Source organism: Ornithodoros turicata, chromosome 9 (assembly GCF_037126465.1).
Source record: "Ornithodoros turicata isolate Travis chromosome 9, ASM3712646v1, whole genome shotgun sequence".
In the NCBI taxonomy this organism is placed as follows: domain Eukaryota; kingdom Metazoa; phylum Arthropoda; class Arachnida; order Ixodida; family Argasidae; genus Ornithodoros; species Ornithodoros turicata.
In genome coordinates, this window is record NC_088209.1 from 29,837,098 (window position 1) to 29,858,953 (window position 21,856).

General features: G+C 46.7%; 2 protein-coding genes across 3 annotated transcripts in view; one reads left to right on the plus strand and one right to left on the minus strand.

Annotated features, from left to right (window-relative positions):
- Positions 1-21,856, minus strand: part of LOC135368570 (probable phosphorylase b kinase regulatory subunit alpha) — a 94,471-nt gene that overhangs the window by 44,429 nt on the left and 28,186 nt on the right. For both annotated transcript variants that reach the window (XM_064601947.1, XM_064601949.1), the window contains exon 3: positions 15,573-15,626. The gene's annotated coding sequence lies outside the window, so the exon portion shown is untranslated. The remainder of the gene's footprint in view (positions 1-15,572; positions 15,627-21,856) is intronic.
- The window catches only part of LOC135368569 (uncharacterized), a 47,183-nt gene continuing 26,829 nt past the window's right edge, over positions 1,503-21,856 (plus strand). The window contains exon 1 of the mRNA XM_064601946.1: positions 1,503-1,936. The gene's annotated coding sequence lies outside the window, so the exon portion shown is untranslated. The remainder of the gene's footprint in view (positions 1,937-21,856) is intronic.

Below are 21,856 nucleotides of genomic sequence, written 5' to 3' on the forward strand. Positions count from 1 at the left end.
GCACTATAGATATATGGCATGCAAGTCGCGTGCCACATACCTCGTTATTTAATGGTATAACCCGAGAACGGAGAATTGGATGCGCATGATCCTGGTATTATAATGTTCGAAAAATATTTTTGCATTGAAGGGACGTAATATATATATATATATATATATATATATATATATATATATATATAGACTACAAGTAATGAAGAGACTTGGGAGCCGTATAAGGGTTAAAAACACTTGCTACTTTTATTACATTAATAATTAAGGGGGCGCTAGGAATAGATTTACAGTTAGGGGTCGACGTTTCGGCAGTCAGCGCTGCCTTCAACAGAATACATATAACAATATATTCAACAATATATATATATATATATATATATAAAGTAAAAAAAAAGCCGAAGCTCTGTAGCTGCACGTTGAGCATATGTTTACAATTTGATCGTGCACTCCCAGCCAAGGACAGCTGTTTCGCTCTACTTGGAGCTCGTCGGCCTGGCGTAGGGAGCGACACGATCTTGGGTCGGCACAACAGTGCGTCTCGGCGAGACTTCAATGTTCCACGGTGACGACGCCACCTGTTTTTGTTTTCTCTATATTGCACGACTGCGTTTTGTGCATTGGTAAAAATAGCAGTAATTCAAAATGTCGGGCCTTGTCAAGCCTCCGGTTGTTTGCCCTAATTTCCACCGCACACCTGGAAGTGTGAAATAAATAAGCCAAACCAAACCACACGTACATACGACACAGGACGAGGCACTAAGGGCATAGATGAACGGGTCATAATAACGGGTCACGGGGGGAAATAACTGTACTCAGGCTTGTGTTGTGTTCGTCTGTTTATGTTCGAGCCTCAAAACAGAAACTTCCGATTATGTTCCCGACCTGAGGTTTCTGCTTCAATCTACCTTCACCGGATCGGTGGAACTGCGATTTTTAAGCAGCCGCTAGGGTCTGCCTCTATCGCAGCGTCATGCCGAGATGGTCAGTCGTGCGCTTCGCTCAACAAGCCCCAAACGAAAGACCGCAATCAATAAGGCAGTGATAAAACATTGCACACACACACACACGCCTTTCGCAGCCGTCATTCTGCCAATCTTCGTCCATCAACTGTGCTTCACTCTTTCACCCATTGGCAGACCACCATCCTCTCCTCAAAACACGCGCATAATAATTTTTTTTTTTTCCGAGGTCAAACGCCCGAGAGATGAAAAAAGAAAACTGGTTTTCTATCTAAGCTGTTGCCTAAGCCCTAGAACCACTTCTCTTTCCCCGGCACATACATACGCAAAACAACAACGCAAGAAAGAGACTGAAAACAAAAATAAAACGAACGCAACAGAAAGAACTGGCGCGGCGTCGTCTGCAACGAGCGAGTGAGCGGCGCAGTGCCCCGTAGTACGAAAGCGTCCTGCCAGGTAGCGCCACGGGAGTTTTCCATTTCTCCCGCCATTTTGACGTCAACGGTCACGTGACAACGTACGCACTCGTACGATGGAGAGAGGGAAAAAGCGCGCTCTCCGCTCAGGTCCGACCGCGATAAGGGGGCACAGTTCCGTGGACTCGATTTGTGTGGACATGGTACCGTAAAGCTATAGTGTCCGAAAACTTCCGATAATTGTAGTGTACCGCGTGTGGATGCGTGACGCGCCGTGACAACGTAGTACTGATGGCCCGTCCGCAGCTGTGACACTCTCGAACGGTGTAGTCGTGGCAAAACGAAGGATTTTTCTCCTCTCTCGGCCGTGGATGCTACCTGTCCCGACCGGAAAGCTACAGGCGAAGTCCTCCGCCGTGGTGTTACCCAAGTGCTTCGCTACATCGTCGTTCTGTGTCACGTGGTGATCTGCTGATCTCGACAATTTTCCGAACATGCGATTTCACTTTGGATATATCACTAGATCCTCTTCAAGAGAGGAACGCGCCGTCGGATCAGCCAGTACAGGTGAGTTCGGCAACTACTGAGCTCGACGAATTCGTGGCCCGATATCGTGAATGCTTCAGCTTAGATCAGAATGAAAATAAACAAAAATGGTGACGTTAGACCGTTTGTTGGAAAGCTAATAGTAAATAAACTGCCACTTAATGACACTGCACACTGGCATTAATGCTCGGTTTATCCATCCTTGGGGAGGTGAACTGTTGGTCAGAACTCCACCATTAGTCACGCACTTTTATGTCAATTGAGCTTTCATGTTAGCGATATCCAGCACGATTGAGCGAGAATGAATTTCCAGTTTTTGATTCATACAAAAGTGCTATGAGCAAAGATTTTCACATCATTCTCACCTGCCTATCGCCGTGCAACTTCATATCAGACGTGCTAATAGGCCGTTGCTGGGAATATCCCAGGTTATAGGACCCACTCACGTTTACCTGGCTGGTGTATTCGTAGGACAGTGAGCCGTAGTCACGAAATGGTTTCCGCGAACGCGTAACTAGGCAACCGATGCGTCGTGGTGCGTTCGCAGGTGCCGCTTATTATTCCGTGCATCTGCGGTCGCTCTATCTGACTCACGGTTTGTGCGAGACCGTTACAGAGCCACTCCAACGATGGCGTGTTCATAACTGCAATTTTTTTGCCCCCTTTGAGTGTCCCGCAGCTGAGTCGCAAAGATAACTCCGACTACGCAAGGCACTTCAAGCTACCTGTTTTCTCCGAAGTACGCGAAGCTCAGCTATGCCAGTGTTTCTGTCGCGATTTTAACACAATCTATTACACGGACATGTCCTATATACGCTGTGTAAGTTATGAGCTGCTCCATAGTGGCATTAATATATGGGATTTGCGCGGGCTTTTCGTCTCAAGCGGGACGTAACACCTGTACCTGCTGGCTTCTCTGGTTTTTCTGAACCCTTTGGCAGGTATTTTGGCCATCTTGCCAGGTATTTCGGAGGTGTGCTCTTAGGTACTTGGAAGGGGGGCGAGGAAAGTGCTGTAAAAATCCCCGATTGACATTTTTACATTCTGTCAAGATCAGATTTCGCCATAACATGCATGCATTCCCGCGCACGCTCCGGTGCCGGCATCTGACTGAAGGTGAAGCGGACTTCCAGGGTTACGACGCAAACCAGTGGAATACTACCTCTTGCTGTCATATTCGTCAATACATTTCTGCATTGACAACACAACGCAATTTTCACTCCCTTTCCCACTCTCCACGCCTTTTTGTCGATCGTAAACCTCAATGCAAATGGGCGTTATCCACACGTACTCAATGAACCGCCGAATTTCCTGTTCGCGTGTATCCGGCGTCCCACAGCCAACTATTTCAAAACGTTCTGCCTGCATCCTGTCCTCCTATGGTGTCGTCGTCACTCAAAATCCACGACGGCTTACCAAAACAAAGTCACTGCGCACAGTCACTGAGCCGTGTAAAAGGCAAACAATCGCTTTGCTTTTCGCTCGACTCTTCACGAGAAGAACTCGTCCTAGAGGCAGAGGCACGGGTCACTTGATGCCCGCGTGCGTCAGCCATTCCTACAGCGAAGACACAACAGCGTCACCCGATGTTCTGCGCACCGTTCCGATACCTGTAACCGAGGAGCGAGCACACATTGACGTCATCTGATACGACACATTCAGGTGTCTGGTATCGTCCGCAGTGAAATGTGAGCCGTGCAGATGTGCAGGTGAGTTGCGTAGACAGAGCTGCAAAGACAATGATGCCCGACAGCTAGGCGTCATGATGTTGTACAATAGACTTTTCGCCCCTGCCCGCACCCTATAGCAATGACCCAGGCCTGGCCCGCATCAAAGAGAGTCTCGTCATCAGTTGTACTGGTTTATGTCGTCCTTGGAAAGAAGCCTTTCCTAAGCGGCGAGGTGCACAGACTTGCACATCCATTTTTGTATTCGATGTATAGCAAAGGGAGTCCTAACACGGGCTCGTGAAGTAGAGTCCAAGCCCTGCCCATGGTCAAGAGCTGTAAGGGGCCCATTCCCGGTTCATGCCACAAATTGCGCCTTCCCCACTACATCTCAGCAGTTATCCCAAACAAAAACGTTCTTGTGCTTCCCCTATTTCCTTTCGGATCCGCTTCTCCATTATGCTAAGGCCCCAGGCTGTTTTCCGGCTTTTCCGAGTGTTACCGGCTTTTCTCCTGAAATGACCAATTTTGGTAAAAGCTTTCTGAGTGTCACCCTGCAGGCAAGAAGCGTCCTGTGTGTTCTAGCCTCCTTCCTTGAATGCGGGAGATAACAAGAGGGCTCCTTTTGAGGTGGTCCTCTGTCCCACTCTACAGGTGGAAGCTTGGGAGGGTGCTGGCTGGCTCAGTTATTCTTCCAAGAACATCCTTTTGAGCTCTCTGCACGTGTGCAACAGGGAGGAAATTTGCCCAAGATTCTGCAATGGTACCATGCGAATTCCCGACGTCTTGAGGTGGATTATCACGTGAGCGTGTTTCTGTATAAGTGTCCCGTTCCCTGTGCACGTCGCGAAATATGTCGACAAATCACAACGTTCAATCGATTCATTTTGTGTGAGGATCGCACAGACTTCATTCTTCGGCACTGTTGTTTCCTACCGGCGATGTTCTACTACGAGCACGTCATGTACCAGGAAAACGGCGTACCAGACCGGTCGTGCCTCGGGCCCTCCTGTCTGGGTTCTTTGCCGACAGTGATAGTTTGCATACTAGGTCATTACGACGTAAGTTCTTTCACGTATCGACCAAGCGGTACAGAAGCATATAATCGAGTGCAGCCTCCAGGAGAAAACGCGATAATTCATGGCTTTACACCGCGAGACAACTATGATCATGAGCGACGCAACCATCGTCGGTCTGTGGATTAATTTTGCCCACCGGAGGGTTCCTTAACGTGCCTCGCGGAAGACGTTCCACCAAGTTGCTGGCGTCCTCGCCTGGGTTCGAGGCCACGAGTTCAGCAGGCGAAAACCGTACCAACATATCCACCGGGGCTGGTGGAGAAGATGTGTTCCTTCGCGTGTTTTTTTTTTTTTTCCTTCTTTTTTTCGCTGCTCCATGATGCCAACCATTGACTGCTGGGGAACCCTTCTTTTTTATAACGGGTCACTCACCCACCGTGCTGCGAGCGCCTTTTTCGTGCGCACTCGGTTCATCGTCTTGAAGCCATTGAGGCGTGCAACCATTGAAAGCCAGCCGGCCCCACGAGACCAAGAGGAAGGACAGTGTATCGTTGATGACGTTCGAGTCTTCCGCGTTTGACAGTGTGACTCGTGCGTTCTGACGAGCATATTCGAGCAACTGCGCTTTTCCGTCTGTCACGGATGGCTTCCAGTCTATAACGTCGTGTGGAAGATACTCGGAGCGGTCTTGTAGAAACTGTAATGTTACAGCTAAAGTGGACAACTTCAGGCTGGCTACAGAGTGCATGATCATGCCAGTCCGAGCTTGCGGGGCTGTGATATTATCATTATGTAAGGCGCCTCCTTGTCTATTTGTTGCCCAGGCATTGTTTCTTCTCCCGGACATAAGCTCACCGCACCGCCCACCTCTTTTTAAAATGGAACATTTATTTTCATGGTCATAAAAATCCTCAAAATCGTGTGAAATGTCAGTCTCCACAGGTGTCAAAAGCCCATTTTCTTCCTCAGCCAACTCAAAGAATGAGACTTTGATTGACCTGTCCTAATGATTCTTATTAGTGCCCAAGAATGTAATAAAGCAGTTGCAAAACAAGAGGGAAGTAAAGCGGTGAGATTTTTGTCCGGTGAGCTTCTTTTTTCTTTTTCATATCATCGTCTGTTCTACAAGCTAATATTACCAATGCGTTCGAGAACCAACTGGGCCGTAGAGCTGCTGTGATGCCATATCTATCAACACCCGAAGAATCGGGCAACATAAAAAAGACTGTACTCCTTACAGGATGCTGTGCATATGCTTCTTTGAAAGACGTACAATGGAAGAGAACCAGGGCGCGGTCACAAGGCCTTTTCAACGACCCCAGATTCTCCCCTTCTTTTATGTCAACAGTTCTTGCATAGTTCACATCTGTTGCTATCTTCGTAGCCGTTGCATACATTGCGCATTGAAGCTACATGCCCCCCCCCTCTCCCTACGAAATTCCTTGGCGTCTAAGACCACCACCTTCCTCTCAGAGAAAGGGGGGGGGGGCGAGAATCTCAATTGCGCTAAATGATGTTTCACTGAGACATATGCGTCGTGTAGCAGGCATAGTCTTAGACGGTTCCTTCGTATGGCGTTGTATCGACAGGTACGTAATGTCCCGTAAAGCTCATGTAGACTTGTACTTGTCGACTAGGAGCATTATACATATGTTGCTATTAAGTCCGCGTTTAGTTCGATACGGTCGTGAAGTTGGCTAATGAGGCTTAGAGCGACAGCGTTTGTTGTCCTTGTACACACAAAAGCACAAGGTTCCCTCTGTCATGGCATTAGTGACAGGGGATGCGCGTTTGCATGCTCAAGGGAGGCCAACCTATGCACCGTGCACCAGAAACTTGGTCGAGGCCATTCCTGACAGAGGCTATATGCTCGGCACGTCGTTCTTTGCGTGTCGAAACAATAGGAAGCTTCGAACGGCGGTGAGCTCATCGAACCTTATAGCTGTGCGATTCTCTCATTAGAGACAGAGGGGGGGGGGGGGGGGGCTGTGCCACATCGCTACTCGATTATGTGTATAGTCGTTGCAAACGCTAGCGAAAAGAAGCTCGTGGATTGGCGCACAACCATATCTCCTGTGGAGATCGTAACTGTTCAACTGAGTCAACGAGTAATTCATGAAAAAAGCCAATAAGTGCCAGCGCCAGCTTTTCTTTCCGCCATAGCCATACTGCACTAAGCGACAACATAAGAGCTACAGCCACAGAAGTATACCTCCGCCAGCGTGTAACGTAGTGCGCACGAGCCACGGCCCTTCGGGTCGCACTGGCGGAAAAGTCGATTCACGTCGATTTCGTTACCGCGAATATTTCGCGCGTTTACTTTAAAAGCATGCAAGTGTGCGTAAGTATGTTGTCTCTGAACGAGTGTATTCGCAGCATGATCACTGCATAAGTAACAGTGTGAAGCATGCGAGCGCACTACGTTGTGACTCGGAGACGTGATACACCCGTCTAAACCAATCGCAGATGCCTGTAGATTTGTGGGCGGACTGAACCTATAGAAGTTGACTTTTCCCGAATTTTATTTATTAATTTAATTAATTTATTTAATTCTGACTACCGAGCTATCACCTGTCGACCTCCGCGCTCATTAGCTACGGTTTCCCTTGTTGGTACAACGACGACACGCTGAAATATTCTCCGAATGTTCCGCAATATACTCCGAGATATTCCCAACACGAAATCTCCCGATCCCAACGAATATCGGAACAGAGTTATCGCGCCAAGATTCTCGAATAACAGGTTTCGTGAGCCATTTCAAAAGCTCCATAGGAGAGAGGGGGGCCAGCTCACAGGGGTCGAGTCACCCCAAGTGCAGCGAATGATCAGCTTCGTCGTCGCAATGTATCCAATGGGCTTTGCACAATCTCAACTCTTATCTCGGCGGTCGCGTTCAACATTCAATTTTGAAGCGATTCGTTCAAGAGAAACAGATAGGACGACGATGCCCATCCCACTAGTCCGGCTCAAAGAATATTTCGCAACAGTGGGAGTCACTGAACCATTGTGAGACCACGTAGCGATTATTGGCAGCAAATAAACTCCATCGATATGTGACGTGGCGGGTTTCTGATCACACAAGTATGATATATGTGGACATCTAGACATGCTGCAGACATTAATTCGGGTGTTTGTTCGCAGAGATTCCAGGCGGCAAAGCAAGGAATAAGGTGATAAGATCGCGCTCACCGAAACCTACCTATTCATTCTGTGACATCAGGAATAAGAGTACGATGATAAGCTGCTGGACAGTAGCAGCTCACTGTCTTTGGAGGGACATCTTGCAGTGGGGCGTTCCCAAACGGTAGCCACAATGGGGCAGCCTTTGAGAGACTGCATGCGACACATGGTTGCCAACAAGTATTTTCTTTTTCTTTTTTTGGTGGGGGTATAGGTATTATGTGGAGAAGCGGAAGCAGCGAGTGACAAGGTACAAACCGTACTCCATGCGCGTGAATGTGCACGCAGGAAATGATAATAAAGAGAGAAAGTGCACTGCCACAACCATTGACGTTTAGAGATCATTTGGAGTGCAGGGGGAGTAAATTTCAGGGTCAGGTGACTCAATTAGGGAGTAACTGTAATCTAAACGGCAATTACTGTACACGCTGTAATTACTCCACAATTTACTTTCTTTTCTCTCAGAGAAATAAGACATTTTCGTACATAATTTTATAAAACTAGAAAATTCCGCCGATCAATCGACATCATCCTTTAAAAAAAATCCTACGCTCTATCGTATATCACGCAGCCCTTCAGCGTCAAGAGAGGCGCCGCCCCCAAATACCCGTCATCTTACACAAGGAGCCCCATCGCCATCTACCTTTCCCGCCATTACTTCCAGCCGAGCCGAGCAGAGCCGTTCATTACATGGTGGAGATACTACCTTGGCGGACTTCAGATCAGCTTCGAATAGTCGACTGCTATTCCGCGACGCGGGTAATTTTCGGTTTCTCCCGGCTGTCAATCCTAGCAAACTGGGTCATTCAAAGCAGACGACGAAATGTGAAGCCAGGCAGGTAGAGCAGACGAGCTTCAAAAGCGCCAACAAACGGGGATCTTCGTGCACGGTAGACACAGATCAGAAATCCGCGAACATCATCGTCCGCAAAATGTGGTATGATCAAGCAACACAGATGGTAAACACCGAAAAATATTTGAGATACAAAAGAACACGACGCTTTGCTTTCTTGATGAGCACGACAGGGAAAACGGAACAGAATGCTATGCCATCTTCTGGAAGTCGCGCGGAATCGCACACACGAGAATATTCAACTTCTGCGTGCAAGGAATTGTAAGAAGCGACCTACTAAAAACGCCCTCATATGCAAATCAACACGAAGAATTTCGCACAACGCAGGAAGTGCCGCAATTACATTCTGCATGCGCAGGAGGACGACGACTGCCTCGGTTCGCCTGAATTCTCATCACGCAGAACAGCCAGCCCCACCGTGGACGTGTATTCTCCACACATAAGCGTGGCAGAGACCGCCTGATACTATTGCCAATTATAGAAACCCGTGTTTATTACTCGGCTTCTCCCCAGAGACATGAACGTCGTATAGGGTTGCCATGGGAGCATGGGGGCCGGAAGGGGTACCACACCTTTTCTGAGAGATATTACAAAGCACGGAGGTTAGGCACGTCATTTCGCGGTGCCCTACAAAACTGACAGGTCGCGCAGAAGTGACATCCTTCGTGTTCTGTCTCATCGAAAGGCGACGTTTGCCAATGAATGTCAGGACATTCTCCTTTCTCGGCGCCGTGGTTGTGGCAGTCCGAACCTCAATTATGTATTCAGGAAGTATGTAGACAGGAAGTACAGTCGTATAGAGTTGATTCAGTGACGTAATCCCTCCAGAGGACGCTAGAGTCGAAAAAGGCGAGACCACACGCCATGATGTAGGTCCAGCGAAGTCTCAGTCTTTTGCTCGGCTTTTGGAGACTATTAACATTGCAAACATGGAAATTACTGGGACGATATTCACACAATACCGAAGCTTAGGAACACCAAATGAACGATGCGTACGATGAGGGTGAAAGACGGGACGGTCAGGACCTACATGACGGTGGCAAATCCGCTAGTGGCAGCAGCGCTACCTATGAGCGACGTCACGTGACCCTATTCAGAATGGCTGGTAGACTGAAAGACGAGGCGCCTACCTGACAACAGGCCTAGTGCTTTCAACGAACACGTGAAAAAGAGCAGCCTCCAGAAGACACTATACAGTTCGTATAGTGTTCTTCTGGATCCCTCCTCAGAAAAATCCTCGATCCGCTCTTGATATTAACAGAGTTGCTCTCTGTTCTCATCGGTGCTCGATCTTGTCCACACAGTATGTACTTTCACTGGTGCAGTTCAGTTGCAGAAGAAAGGACGACGCCTAAAGTCCATTCGCCTTTTACGCGGACGTCGCTTTGAAGACAATGGTGTGCAGAGAGAAAGGGGCGCCAACTGGAGGTCTGGGTCAGGGGTCGACGGCTCTTTTGTCTTCCAGAGCCACGCTCTTTGGGCCCAATTATGGGCAAATGGTCACCGGAAATGTAGCTCTTTTGCTTCGCTCCTCTACTGGGCTTCGAGGTTCGGCAGAGTTTCAGTGGACGCTTCAAGTGGAAGACAAGCAGTTATGCGTGAGAAGAGGAACGTTGTTGAAAAGAAATCATTCCCTTCTTGTAAAAGGACGCGGTGCCGGCAGCCGTAGATGGTCTTGAATTCTATTGTCTTCAACAAGGAAGGGCTTCTGACGGACACGTCGTGTCTTAGGAAGTTTCGAGAAATATTTGACAAGTTCATGGTCATGTATTGCTAAGCCTCAACCAGTAGAGGTGTCTTGACTCCTGGTATGTGTTCAGTCCTAAGCCTCAGCAGGACTGTTTTGAGATAAGCACTTCTCTTTCTCGCTCCAGGAGTCCCATTGGAGTACGTGTTAAGCACGGTATCAGCCAGAAACTGATTCCGGAGACATTCCTTTTCTCACGTGTAGTGAACGTATTGCGAGACATGGCCAAAGAGACATCTTGCCATGACTGTTCCCTCATGTTCTCAAAAGCTGGGGGGCTTCCCGAGTGTTGAAGATAACCCTTCTCGAGCCCACAGTGTAATAGCGAGCCCTTTGTTTCGCCCACTCCTGCTCTGCATAACATCCTCATACTTGTTGCGATATAAACTTATCGTTGCTGGTTTTGAGCCTCCTTTCTGTCATCTTCTTGCGTACGCTCGCACTCCTCAAGGACACGTTACTCACTAAGACGTCCCCGTCGGTCATCTTGTGGCTATGCCCCGTGCTTTCACGGATGACTAGAGAAATGTATAACCAGATTAACTCAAGGTACAGCGTCAGCACTTGGCACAACCTTGAACGCAGCCATTTCGCCAGAAACCGGGGATAAGTAAGTTGTACCCATTGGTCGCAATGACTGTGGGTACATGGACATAAAAAGAGAAGTTTCTCCCAAGCTGCCTGGTTCGTCCGGCGTACGCCTTCCTGTAAGTATGCGTGATTTTTTTTTCATGCTTATTTCCTGATAACTGGCACTGTACGAGAGCGCATAGGGTGTAATCCATCGTCGAAAACCAGTTTGTCTCCGTGATGAAACGCGGCGGGATGCCGGAGCATCTTCAGCTTGTCATACAGCATTACAAGGACGATGAAACGCGCGACAAGCGCATCTCCAGAACAGGTCTCTCCACTGCGATACGTACATACATACGTGTATGCCATGTACACAGTGTCCTTTTGCGAACAATGTCGCTTCTCGTTTTCGTCGAATAAACTCTGGAGATGATGCGCAGTGCTCAACGTTCTGACAACCCCTGCGCGTGTTTTGTTTTATCGCAGATAATATCAACGTGCAGACGAGTCTGGATGTCAGGATATTTCATGCTTATGAGTAGTGTCCTGCATGACCCGCGGATAACCCGCCCATTCCAGCGGGTGCGAGTCCCGATTTGTTGCGTGGGAAGCGGGTTGGACGCGGGTAAGACATTTTCCAGACAAAAGCTCTGGTGAATCGCCCAAGTTGCATCCTCGTTTCGTTCATTAGGGTCAGCCCTGAGGAGTACTCACGGCTCGTGCTTGTAGAGTTGAGCAGAGCGCACCTAATGTCCCTTTCGATGCAGGGCAGACTTCCAGGTGGAGCCACAGGTGAAAAAAAAAAAGCGAAAGAGACAAACTAGAAAAAAAAAATCACGTAGTCTGCTCAGTCTCCCTGTCCGTTTCCACGTTTTAGCTGTTCCCATTTGACTAGGCGACACTGGGCTTGCCTTAGCCGGTGTAGTGTCGAGGTTGTTTCCGGTTTCGGTTTGATTGCTCCAAATCAGTTTGGTGACGCCGTTGCCTTTAACTTCTTCGCCTGTTTCTGGTGCCTCAGATGTTGTCAGTTTGTCGCATTCTAGTAGGACATGGCGAAGGGTTTCTACTGCCTTTCCGCACAGGATGCAGGTGGGATCCACTTGATCGAATAGTTCACTTCTCCTAACGTTTGTCCACACTTGTCCTGTCTCCCGTGTATTCGCGATGGAGTTCCAGCCTCTCCCTGTGTTCGCTGTAGCTTTTCTTCTCACCGCGGGCGGCGGGTCAGGTGCGAATGAGACTTCGAAAAAAAAAAAAGAGCTGGTTTCATTTTATAATAGAACGCGTCTTGCGGGTCGGATGAGTGTTAAACAATTACGACCCCGGCAGGACTCTACTTTAAGAAAACACAAACCTTTTCACCGACGCCAACGAGGATCGAGCAACAGCTTAGCCCTCGCATACATCATTTGGGCGAAATCTCCTCTCTGGACTCACTGCTGCCACTCAAACCATCTAGGCGGGCAAATAATCTCTATAACGATTGTAACCTTCATGCGCCGACACTGCCACTCAAGGCGAGAGAGCAACGCGCCAAGAAATTTTCTCTCATCACCATCCGGGCGTCCTCAAACACGATTGATGGAAAGCTGTCCTCTGTTATACGTTGCTGCGCGATAACTATGCTCCCTATAACATTGGCGCAGAGTAGAAGCAGCCCTTGACGTCATGTTTGTTGCTGGAAGTGTTGCCAGGCAGTGGAAGAATCCTTGAAACCGGCTACACGCAGTGATGTTGCGCCACTCTCAGTAGATTGGCTGTCCTTCATGCGCAGAACTTGTTTGAGGTGGATAATAAGTGCAAGGGTATCAGAATGGGATCCCAAACCGTGTGGTTTCGACAACGATATTCTTTGGATACCCGTAGTTCGTGAGTGAAAGTGACACACTTAGCAGCGCTCCGTAATTACTTTCCGACTTGCGGTAGCAATTAATCTAACGTAAAAGCTGGCACAGATTTCACGGCATGGGACGCAAAATCCTTTGAATGTTTCGTGCGTACTGCAAGGCTATCCAGAATACAAAGTACCGTAGTCCTCCCACTGTGTAAAGAAAAATCGCTGCACACGGCAGGCGCAAAACCTTTTATCAATGATGTCGATGAAGCAGCTTTTCCATATTTGTTTCGGGAAATTATAAAAAAAATTAAAAATCGTTTGATCCTACACATTCCTCGTCCTCGTAAACTCCTGTACGATTTACCGACACATAACTGGATCAACTGCTCGAAAATTTACAGCGCCCTCTAGCGCATATTTTTTTATCCATTCCGGACAATATTTTTATTCGTTTAATCGTCATTACGAACCCTGTGTTTTATCTTGGGTGACCCTGTGCATTCGGTTCCGAAGCCTCCTGCGCTGGTTATACTTATATCGAAAGCTACAAATTCAATAGATTCATATATTCAAATACCGCGTATGCATCGTTTATCTTGCCACAAATAATAAGTTATTGTTACATTATTACGCAAAATAAGCCATCACGAACCCAATGGAACAGATATGTCGAAACTTTCCTACGCGGCTCAATGCACCTACCCTCCCTCCTTCCGTGAGCGGAAATAGGTGACCGGATGTCCGGGCTTTAAACGGCGAAAGGTCCTGGCGCAAACAGACAAACGCTCCACTTCCTACCTTTAAATCAGGACCAACCTGACGAACCTTGTACTAACTTCCGGTGATCGAACTCTATACGACTTCCGCTACACGTTGGACCCCATCACCTACCTTTCCCCGCTTTCCTCTTTCCTCCCATCCACGCACTATACCGTTCATTCATTCAACACGTGATGGTTCCGACACAGTGGTTACTTAGCTCGCAAACTTGTTGAGCTGCTCGTCCTGTCTAGTATACGACACCTCGTGGAAATACATTTTTATATGTCGATCTCTCTCTTTTTTTTTCTTCTTCTTCTTTTGACTGTTCCTATAAGGGAAAATATGCTTGAGGTGTTCCGAATGATCGAGGAAAAAAATATATGTAGAGGGAGGAAGGGCGTTGCTCTCTCCGCGGCGCAGATCACCGAACGGTTTTCGTCGTAGAGTTTACGTCAGTGATTTTTGTGATGCTAACGTTCATGTGTTGTTTGCTAGACAATGATCCCACACATATCCAGCGTGCTGTATCTCCCTTTATCCAGATCAGCGCAATCATAGAGTCGCTCCAGAAATGGTTCACTTAACTTAAAGTTCTCTTGGAGATATTTGGATAGAGGAGTAGACATTAATGCACCGAGGAGCTCAGTCTCGCCAGCGTCCTCTCTTTCAAAGAAGCAATCCTAGATTTTGCCGTTAGTAGTTGTGTCTGATAGGTGTCTGGGCTGCGTTTGTAGCGTAAATAAACGGCCGTTCCATAAGCACCACCAAAAATGAATACGGGATTGTCTGGTTGGTGCAGTACCCGAATGTACCGCAGGGTTGACATCATGTCACACGGTTAGAGACGAGACGAGAGTTGTAAGAGCTTCGACGATCAAGCGCTGTAAACGATTATGAAAGGCGCCGACTGTCGACACACAGTCATTCTTATCAGTGCTAGATAAGCATGCGTGCTATACGTACGCCATGTACAGCTTGCGACATACTTGTCTGGAATCGACAGCTTGCGGTTTATCCGGCCTAAGAAGTGTCCAGGAGTTGCAAGATCGTTTGCTTCGACTAATAAACACGTACGGGGTAGCATGCCGTACGTGTCTATTAGTCGGAAGGAACATTCTTTGAACACCTGTAGATTTCAAGCAGGATATATACCAAGACCAGACTTCCAGACAAGTATGTCGTAAGCTGTACCTTTCAGTACGAGAAAAAAAAAAAGTGACGCAGGAACTTCTACTCTCGCCGTTATTGCACATAAGAGTTGTCACAGAACGGGAAAATACAGCTCATCACGGGGAAGCGACGATAGTTCATTTTACATACGTTCAGCGTTTTACAGTTGAACCTTCCTGGATAACATTCATTCCATCAAGTCCCGAGGGCGAGATTTCCAGGTATTTCGGGCAAGGAGAAACGATTTAGCGGGTGTTACCGGATAAATCGGAAGCATACTCGCAAACAACTCGGTACCGAATGCACAAGTGTTCTTCACAGTCCGTTGGACCAGTATCACGAGTATTCGGGTGAAGTATCAGTCAATGACTATATTCTTCCACACATTGATAAATATGTTCCATCTATAAATCTGCTTCTCTGCGTTGAGTGCCGCCCATAGGTGCAAAAGTGTCGCTTAAAATCGGCGTTGTAGGTAAGATGGAAACTGCATAAATCCGGCTTCTCTGAGAAAAAAAAAAGTGTGTGATTTTATGGAATTATTTTGAGTTGAGTCAGATCACCGTGATGACCACTGTGTAACCTTAATAACGGCAAGAACACAAAGGAAATGAAATGTTCGGAGCATGCTACATTTTAAGCAGCCCGGCGCTATAAAAGGACTGTCAGAAGCAAGAACGAATGGTAATAAAATCGTGATAACACCACTTACATCTATCGTGCATCAACGAACTAATCTAGTTAGTTAATACAACGTGCTATTATTATAGCGGTAATTCTCACAAGAAAGAACAATACCACGCAATTTCCTTGTCTGTAGAAAGCAGTAATTGAAAGACGTGAGCTTACATTGTGCTTTACCCGCGATGAGTTTGGGATGCGGAAGCAGCACAATATACGACCCTAAGAGAACAGGAGAAAAAAATAGACGAGAATTACGTTTGGAACGCGGAAAACAACAGAATGGGTGCTGGTATAGGTAGACAAGCAAAGTGACCCAGAAAGCATCGCGCAGGAATTTTTATTCTCTTCACAGTGGGGGAACGCTTTTGAACACAAGCCTTTTTCCTTAGTTGACGTCCAAGTTCGGCATTTCGCTGGAGGACCACATTCAACTGTCGTTTTATTTCATTCACAATAGTAACGGTGGTGAGGGATACATGGTGGAGCTGCTTTATTTTCGTTCTGTCCCCTGTAAACCCTGCTGTACATTCGAAGGAGAGAGAGAGAGAGAAAAAAAAGAGTAATTTTTGTCCTTTGGGGGACTATGTGCATTACCACAATCATTAGTCGTTTTTGGGCCTAAATGCGCAGAAGTTTATGTGAAGTTTAGGGTCTAGCAATTGCAGTTCTGGAGGAGTAAACTTCAGGATCAGGGGCCCCCAAAAGGGAAGTAACTGTGATATAGGGGACAAGAAGCTGCAATTGGTCTTCAATTTACTCATTTTTTTCTTCTTAGAATCTGCTCTACGCTATATTATTACATGAAGAAGCGAAAAATGGACTCGTGAATGGAACTGGGTACCTCAGCAGCCTACACTAAGCAAACTACATTATTATATCTCAAGTGCGCACGCATGTGGTTAAGTGTGGTGCTGAAGGCTCGTTCAATCGAGAACCTATCTCGAAACTATCGAATACTTCAAATCGTATGGTTCACACTGCCTCTACCTCCTACCAATGCTACCAATGGAGCCAGTACGGCACCGAACGGATAGTGGTTCAGCTGTGCAAGCAAAATAATGTATCGCACTCTCGCAGAGTATGCTCAATATAAAGCCTATGCATGACGTGTTTGGGGAATGTACACGAACGCAAAACGCCATACGGCAGCTAGGAACACATTGCTAACGCCTGGAAGTGTTTTCCTTTCTTGCTTTTTTAAGCGAAGAGGTGGTTCTCTCTCCCCTTACACAGTATTTTTTTTTACACCTTTCGGGTGTACATGTCCTGTTCTATTGCACAAGCATTTGTGTTGCGTAAGTTTCACACCATACAGAAGAGTGTTTTATGTAAAACGCCCTTCTAATTTGTGCGTTCTGACAAAAAGCACCAGTTCAAAGGGCATGTTCTACAGAGAACGTCATTTCAGAAGGATTTATTCAATTTAAAACATTGCTTCGGATGAGCGTTTTGCAAAAACACCTTTACACTGTTATTACGCCTTTCAGTTGAGCCTGCGTAATAAACAAAAAGGCTCTTGATTGATATGTACACGCAGAGAGGTGCAAAAAATTAGGGGGCTCTCTCCTTTGGAGAGGTCCGCGAGGTATTGGGAGTAGAATTTGCTTTGGTGATCTGTAATTGAAGCAGTTTGATTTATTCTATTAATCTAATTAAGAATCAATTAACAATTACTTACAGTAACTTAACGCCAAAACGTTATGCGAAATTCCTCGAGTGTCAACCAAATTAATGTAGCACGGAGCCAGAACCACACACACATGGGGGGAGAGAGAGAGAGAGAGAAGCAATCTGAGCGTCTCACTAACGACCCTCCTCCGACAGCTCAGGGCTACCACAAGAAAACCTGTACGATCGAACCCATTACTCCAGCACGCGGGGGTCACTACGAAAAGAATTTGGGGGGTCAGGCTCATTACGCAAGCATCCGCCTCTTGCCAATCGACTCTTGCGGCGATATGCAGTTCGCACGCGATAGAACCCTTCTTCGTCGCGAGGTTAATTAGAGCTGTTCAGCTAATAACAACTAGTGTAATGCCCGTTATATAATTTCGTCTCACTGTACGTGAGTGAACTTGCCGTGTCTAGGAATCGTTTCGCCAGTGCGAGATAGATTACCGACGGAGGCTTCGTTTCACCTTCGTTAACCGCGACGACGAGTAGCTCCCCGCCGCACGTAACAATGGAATAGCCGAGATCCGATGACATGAAAAGGTGTGGGCAGTTATATCCCTTTCTTTTCATTTCGCATTAACCAGCTCGTTCACCCATCGGTATATCTATGAAGAACGGCGCCCATGGCAAGCAGTGCGATTACGTCTCCTCGTTCAACTCCACTCAGGGTTCGTCACATATAATGCCACGTTTATTACCCCCAATGACAAGGTCCCATAGAGTGTCACCCCACCTAGCATCACACGACGGATAACACCAACACTACGCAGATTATCATTCGTCATATTGTCTTATGTTCCCGTCGTCGCGGTGTCTCAGTAATTAATTCTGTGATGCTATGTTGTATATCTGTTTCTCGTTCCCTGTTTCGTAATAGCCCTTGAAGACAGACAGTACCAATGAACAAATTAATAAATAACGCAGTCTCTAAACGTGCAGGAACTGAGTTCCCAAACTAGAATTTCCACACACGGATACAGCGAAGGTATAATGAAGTAGCCGACCACCAGCAAAATTCGTAATAACTGGGCTTCAGCCCCCAAATACTTTTTGATGCACGGCTACAGCGAAAGTATAATGAAAGAGAAAGTAGCCCCATTTGGTCTGGTTTGTTTTGTAGTGCTAATAAATATTCGCAACAGAAAGAAGACGGTTGAGGGCATCTAAATTTTAATGAAACGAGACTTTCACTTCTTCAGGTCTAACATCAAGCTACAAACATCCAGAATATACAGGACATGTTGTAGGGTAGAGAGAGAGGGTTGATACAAACATAAAACAAAAACATATAACTTTTTTTATTATTGTGAATCTCTATCTCCGGATACGTACTTGCACGCTGCTCTTCCCCCTACGTGCTACTAATAAATATTCCTCTAATAAGTATAACGAAATAACCGACTGTCAACTAAATTCGTAATGCGAGTATCAAGTCAATCTTCGAAATATTTTTTTTATACGAATGCAGCACCAGTATAACGAAATAACCCATGCTCAACCGGATTCGTAATACCAGGGCGAGGCACATACGTCACTTTCGTTATGCAGGCGGGCCGGATAATGAACGTAGAGTCGTGGAATGGAGGAAGGTGATGGAGCAGAGTTCGTGACCCGCATTGCCTATACCTTCGTTTTGTTCTCCTGGTTCCGGGAACAAAGTCAGGATGATGGCAAGGAGGATAAGTATGTCGGTATTCAGAGCTGCATGGGCCGCCAGGGGAAAGTCCCGAGAAATCGTTGGGTGGACGTTGGGCAATCCGCCCAGGAATGTGTATGCGCGCACCGGCAAGATTATCCGGAACCAGGAATATCCACGAATGGACATTTTGTTTTAAACTGATCCTGGATTTCCACGATAGCCGTTGTCAAATGTAGGACTGGAGGTCAGCTCACTTTAGTCGGGATGTTCCACTACGACTACGTATATATTTGTGCTTGCTCAGGACAGGTTTGGGATAATGTATGATGTTTAAAGCGTTCTAAATCACGTAAGAAAAAAAAAAAATCTTAAGAATTCATTTCAAAGTAAATCGCAAAACAGGGCAAGGGTGAGCTGGTACATTTTGACATAGCTGTGTTCGAGATCGTAGTGGTGGTGGTGATGCAGGTGAAAGAGCCCGCCTTTGTCGGCCTCACAGAGGTGGGCAACGACACGACTAACACTCTAGAGGGAATGTGCGTCCTGGGCCGACTTCTAAGAGAACTGTGCCAACATATGTCAGACAGCGTCTGTCTGTTTTTTGTTTGTTTGTTTGTTTGTTTCGTTCTACTTCTATTCTATTCTAGTGTCTGAGGAATCGTGCTTCGAGATCGTGCGTGTGTCGTCTTCTTTCTTCCATGTCTCTTACTTTTCCATCAGTTATTTCAAACTCACATTTTTAAATGTGGCCGTCGCTGGAAACACCACACAGCGCCACGAATTTGTTTTAATCATTTTAATGCTAAAATTGCCAAGATAATTTTTTTAATGCGTGACACCGCAGCTGCCAGCAAAAGTATGAGCGATACTAAGTTAACACCCAACGGAATGTCGAGTCAAACATTTTAGCGATGCACAGTTGAGTAATGTTGCAGATTCTTTACCGACCGCTTCGATTACTTTTTCGCGAACTATATTTACAAACAGCCGTTACCATAGCTATCCCACATCTTATCGTTAGCAAATACAGTCACGTTGTTTTCAAAGTGACATATCAAACGGAGGTTGACAATATTCTGCAAGCTCATTGCCGCGATGCAACACACTCATCTAGCAAAATGAAAGCACAGTAGTGCTCATAAAATATGCTAGAAAATGCCAGCACGTTGAAGCCGCAAAAAAACAACAGCTATAAAAGGGATCCTAGCTTCGTTCCAGGGAAAGACAGCATCCTCCGACGACGGCATATGGCATCCATCCGAGTGCATATAACACGGCTTCTTTTCTTGCAGTCTGTGATGGGGACACCGCTATAGATTGAGTGTAACGGCCTGAATATATGTACATGTACCGTGCTTCATTACCCGCCAGCCTGAGAGAGGTTTCTGAGGATTGTGAACGGCCGCTATGAAATATATTCAACGGTGGCTTTGTGCGTCAGCCATAAAGAGGGCCGGGTGCATTCTCTCGTCGACGGCTAACATGCCGTTGTGTAAGGCCTGTAAACAACGATGTTGAGGCTTAACTGTGAGGCTTGAAGTGTTTCGTTGACACGTCGTCGTAAAGCATAGTCCACAATTCCAACATCTGTGGGAATTTCGTCACTCAAAATACCAAGTACCAAAGGGCTAATGAGTAACGAGTAATAGGGTGTTTTCACATGAGGTCAAACAAACGCGTTTGGCCGCCATGGTCGTGATCACTTTTCCGGCGCAGCTGCCGAGATTATCTATAGTCAGTGACAACTTAAGTCCTACAATCGGGACCGCCCACTCATCTGTGGAAGGCTCCTGTGATTGGCTATCAGCCTTTGCAAGACGCCTCCGCTTCGCGATGTAGTGTTGGCTCCTCTCCCCCAGTCCCCAGTTTGCTGCACCGCACTACATTCGCGCGCGCGGAGCGATTCTTCTGTGGGGGCGGGGCCAAGTGTATGACTTATGTTGTCACTGACTATAGCATTTGCTCGAAAACGAAGCCTTGAATGGTGTTTTTGAAATCCGGTCGCGTCCGTACCCTTCTTTTGTCCCGAAGACACTTCTGTCATTGTCGTTCTCACATTTTCTTTTACGAAAACTATGGTTGTCGCATTGGAAAGTAGCGCAGTTTGTCATCTTTCGATGCCGCTAGCACGAAAAGTGACCACCGGTGGGAGGGGCTTACGAGCACGTTACGATGTGACGTAGTTGAAAACTGAAAATGTTGAAAACAAACTGAAATGAAATGTAGCTGTTCCGAGGCTGGAACACACGGGCTGACAAATACGACACAAGCCTCAAGGTACCTAAGAACATGATAGATTGAAACATAATGGCAGTTGTCGAAAATGCCAGCGCACTTGAGTGGTACTGAAGAGTTGCAGCCGTTTGGCTTTTGCGACCCGACTATACGTTATTTCAATCTGGGATTGACCTACTCTGTTGCGTAATGCCCTTGGAAGGGATCCTCGACTTACAATGAATATCTGAGTAAACAAAACCGCCGTGGCACGTTTAGACGGAAAGACCCATTTCTTTCATTATTAGGGTTTCTTTACTGCCCTTTCTTTCGTCCTGGCATCCGAGTATCTCTTTGTCGTAAATTTTTCTTTGTGTACTTGTTTCAGGTACCACGTACCTTTTGACACCGACGTAAAGAGGTTAATCGAAAAGCGTTCCTCTCAGGCCGACGTTACTTCCACCGTATAGCTCTCAGGACGTTAATTATTCTCAAAGCAAACCCCAGCGTTTTTCGACCTGCTGTCGCTTTCGAAGATACGGATGAATTATGTCAGAAAGAATGGCGAAACAATCACGGCATCAGTAGTCGCCTTATTTGTTTGCGCTAGAACGGCCTTTTCGCCTTGCATACAAAATGTTCGCATGCGGTTCCGACGTGATAAGGACAAGTTACAAGAAACAACAGTTTCTACGAGGAAGTATGCTCAATAAGCTAGATAAGGCTGCATGAAAGGTGGCCTTAGTGTCTTTGCAAAAGTGTTTTAGGAAGAAAAAAAAAAGCCTTTGTTGTTTTTTTGTGCGCATTTATCATACAAGCACTGTAGCAAGGACTATCCTTATTACGTAAGAAGGAACGTTGTGGACAGGGCCCTATAAAGGAACAATACAAAATGTTTTTGTTCCGTGTGAGCGCCGCAAGG